We start from the raw sequence: 4,203 nt of genomic DNA, 5'->3' as shown, positions 1-4,203 counted from the left end.
TTTATTCATTTGACAGATAGAGATCACAAGTAATCAGAGAGGCAGGCAGAGAGAGAGGTAGAACAGGCTCCCCGCTGAGCAGAGAGCCCGATGCAGGGCTCGATCCCAGGACCCTGGGATCATGACCTGAGCCGAAGGCAGAGGTTTAACCCACTGAGCCACCCAGGTGCCCCTTGACATAATGTTTTGATATGGTCACCAATCCTTTTCCACATTAATTTTTGTTTGTTTGCTTGCTTCCCTATACTAAACTATTTCCTAGAACCGTAGGTGAGATTTTGCTCCACTCCTTACCCTAGTTGGGCCTCTCCTCCCAGGAAATGAGAAGAGTGGTCTACTTCCTAGAGGGCACTCTGAGAGCTCTTCTGCCTTTTCCCAGTCCCAGGCAGTGATGTGAAGGCGTGGACAAGGTGGAGCGAACGTGCTGCTGTATGATTTAGTACTCAAATGACTGGTCAATCATTATGGGAGAACCTGGATATTAGTAGGATCCAGGTAACCTCTTAAGTGTGCAGGCTCGTGGGAAGCCTTTGATACATCACTAGAATTATTTCTGTCAGTACCTCTTGATCTGCCTAAAAACACCCTCCCAAATTCTTCCTGTCTTTTCTCCCAGTTGTGGATAACTAGACCACTTGAGATTCTACCTCTAATTACCATTTGCTTTATTTGTATATGGATTATTTACTTTTATTAGCATCAGTGGGAATCCCACTGCCGGGAGCTCTGGGAGCAGAACTTGAACAATTCTGTCTCTGTTTTGACTTTCTATTTGGGCAAACTGCAACAAAAATGGTTCTCACTTTTAGAAACGCAGCTTGCAGCAGTTCTGTCATCCTTGTGTTAACTGTCTCCTCATAATTCTAGGTGAACTCCCTGCCCACAATCCTCTGAAACCACTGGCTTCTCCCACGCTATGTATGCTGGATCCTGCCAAGGTCACTTCCTCTGGGTGTGTACCTGGCCCTGAGCGATACCATCCCCCCAGCACCATCATTGTAGGCTACATCTCAGCCTCTTTTTCCAGAACGATTGCCGCTGCCTTCAGAGTGCTCTCCCCTTCTCTCTTTGCTTTCTTCATTCCTGCATCTTCCCAATAACTTATGTTTCCTAAAATATTTTTTTTCTTCATGTCACTTTGCAAGGACTTAGATTATTTTCCGTGACTCATCAAATAAAAACAAGTTCTGTGCATTAAGGCTTGCTGTGACTTCTGTGCTCGGCTCAGCCCAGGCTATGTAGTGCTCCCCAGCCTCTCCCTGGTCACTTATATCTTTAAGCCACCTTACATTTTATTACGATAAATCCTACTCTGCTTAAGTTTTAACCTACTCATGGCTCCTCTGTGAAATCTTCTTTAATAGTTAAATCTTCATTCCGTAGCCTTTCCCATCTCAATGCTAAGAGCATTGAGAGTCTGTTTAACACATAATTTAACACTTTTATCTTCCTATGGTTATTTCGTTATCTGTTAGGAAACACACTGGTCACTTAGAAGAGACCTGAATACAGTGGCCTGAATATGACAAATCTTTATTTGTTTCTCCTGTAATGAGGTTGTCAGGAGGTAGGGAGTTCACAGTTGCCACCGTGGTTCCTTGTAGCTCTCTGTTCTTCAGTCGCCTCGGTCTGGTCCACCACTTCAAGGTACAGCAAAATGCTCCCTTAGCTCGGGCAAGAAGAAAGTGCAATACTGTTTTAAAAAGCTTTTCTGGATCAGCTGTATGTTGAAGGGTCACCATCTTCTGCAAAGGAAATATAATCATTGAGACGTTCACATCACTGCTCCTCCAAACCTAGGGATACTCTTCATAGGGCGTAAGGGAGGACGGTTACTATGGGTCCCTCTCAGTTCACAGGATGCATGGATAACCGCGAGGCTCCCCATTCACTGTAGCTGGAGGGACACAGCAAGTCTCTGCTTTGCTCTCCCGAATAGTGGGGACACAAATAAACTATAAATGTTTGCAAAAATCAGGATGTCCCCTTCCATCAAGAAGACTTGTTTCCTTTCTACTTTGTCTCCTACTCTTTACTCTTTTCCCCAGAAATATGTGCAATGAGATTTAAAAAAAAAATTAAACAGATACAGAAGGTAAAGTAAATGTGAAACTTGTTTATTTAAGAAGACTGTTTTGTTCTGTTGAAGAAAACAATTATAGAGGTATATCTGGATCTTAATGCTTAGACTACTGGGGTATAATATTCCACAAATGTCTAATAAATACTCTTCAGCATGGCACACAATTCTGGGATGGTGTAACAGGCAGATTTTTTTTTTTTTTTTTTTTACATCCATCTTAAACGTGCAGGCTTTGGGGCAATCACTGTGGTGGTTGTCTAACCCAAGTAAACTGGCTTTGTATTCTCGGAATTTAAACAAAGAATATGCATGATAAATATTTGCTGTTTGTGATGCCTTTGTGGGTGGTCAGGAGGAGCTGCAACTGAAGGGTGTTTTCCTACCTTTGTTAGACACAAAGCAAGCCTCCTTTTGTCTCCTGATCACAGCTCTAATTTTCCCAGCTGGATGAATTCACCAAGTTGAGAATCCGAGCGGCCTTAACATTAGCAGAATCTACAAGCGCCAGAAGGGCACAAAACCTGCGTAGGAAACGTTCGCTCTCCAGGCCAGGCGGTGTGGTTGCCACAGCTACCAAAGCTGCTGCTTTCTCTGCTTGGTGTTCACGTGGGAAGAGAAGCTTTCAAGGTGACAGTGGCTTCATTATAGAACTGACGCTGCGTTTCGCTTGCTTTAATATTTGCATTTTTTTTTTCGTGCTGTATGACCTTTAATTAGGTATAAAGACTTCCAATCACGTCACCTAGGGACCATTCTACCCACTGCTCTGTTTGGCTGCCAGTCTCTTGTCTCTCTCTTCAGCAATGGTGAGGCGGATACCCTTTCCATGGGGAAGAGAAATCCATGGTTTGTTGCCCAGTGTCAAACTTGATGAAATCAGTAATCTTTCTGGTTTCCAAATCAATCTGAATGGTGTCATTGACCTTGATGAGGGGATCAGGATAGCGGACGGTGCGAGCATCGTGAGTCACCAGATGGGGGATTCCTTTTGTCCCCACAAAGATCTTTCTCACTTTGCACAACTTGTACTTGGCCTCCTCGAGTGTAATCTGATGAACAGCAAAGCAACCCTTGGTATCATAGATCAGACAGAAAATTCTCTCCGTCTTGTCAAGGCTGATGACATCCTTAAAAACCAGCAGGGGATGTGATATCAGTTCGGACCTTGCCAGCAATCTTAATAAACGCTGCATACAGATCTTCTTTTACTTCTGTACTCTTCTGTTCGGGCATACTTAAGTCTGTTTCCTTAAATGATGAGAGGAAGGGCGCCTGGGTGGCTCAGTGGGTTAAGCCGCTGCCTTCGCTCAGGTCATGATCTCAGGGGTCCTGGGATCGAGTCCCGCATCGGCTCTCTGCTCAGCAAGAAGCCTGCTTCCCTCTCTCTCTCTCTCGGCCTGCCTCTCCGTCTACTTGTGATCTCTCTCGGTCAATAAATAAGATAAAATCGTTAAAAAAAATAAATAAAATGATGAGAGAAGACACTCTCTCAGCTTATGGGGACCAGTAGATGGGCGAGGAGCGAACACCACCAGTCATTTTATCCAGCATCCAGTGCTTTGGAGCTGCTAACAAACGCTTCAGATGTTTCTTGGACCAACGAGCCATGGCTGCTCTAGGAACAAAAAGAGCTAATATTTGCATTTTAATCTCTGCGCTTAGTCCTAAATAGGACTTTGGGAATACTGTTAGGTTGGGGGATGGGTAGACAAAGTTTTATACGGTCAAGATGACGGATCACAGAGTGAGTGAATTGTCTTATGATTTATTTGTTTGTTTATTTTTTTAATTTAATTTTATTGTTTCAGTTTTCCAAGATTCATGTGTATGCGCCATCATGGAGCACCCAGTGCTCATGTAATAGGTGCCCTGTCATTATGATTTTTCCCTGGACTTTGCGACCTTGCATACCACGGCTTGAAACCGGTGTTAGGGAGCTAGCTGCACTGCTGCATCTGCCACAAAGAGAATATGAGCACCGTTGATTTGTATACAGACACAGTATATGCACCAGTTTTAAAATAGCAATTAAGATGAAATTACAACAGCCTATCCTCGGTGAAGTTGAAGTAGATATCCATGTTATTACTGGAAAGTCATTCCAAAGCCTTGAAGTTCTA

General features: G+C 43.7%; 1 pseudogene; it reads right to left on the bottom strand.

Annotated features, from left to right (window-relative positions):
- Window positions 1-2,767: 2,767 nt before the first annotated feature.
- Window positions 2,768-3,691, bottom strand: LOC125095376 (40S ribosomal protein S4-like; annotated as a pseudogene).
- Window positions 3,692-4,203: the final 512 nt, after the last annotated feature.

Source organism: Lutra lutra, chromosome 3, assembly GCF_902655055.1.
Source record: "Lutra lutra chromosome 3, mLutLut1.2, whole genome shotgun sequence".
NCBI lineage: Eukaryota > Metazoa > Chordata > Mammalia > Carnivora > Mustelidae > Lutra > Lutra lutra.
Note: the sequence above shows the minus strand (reverse complement) of the source record. Positions and strands in the feature narration are given on the sequence as shown.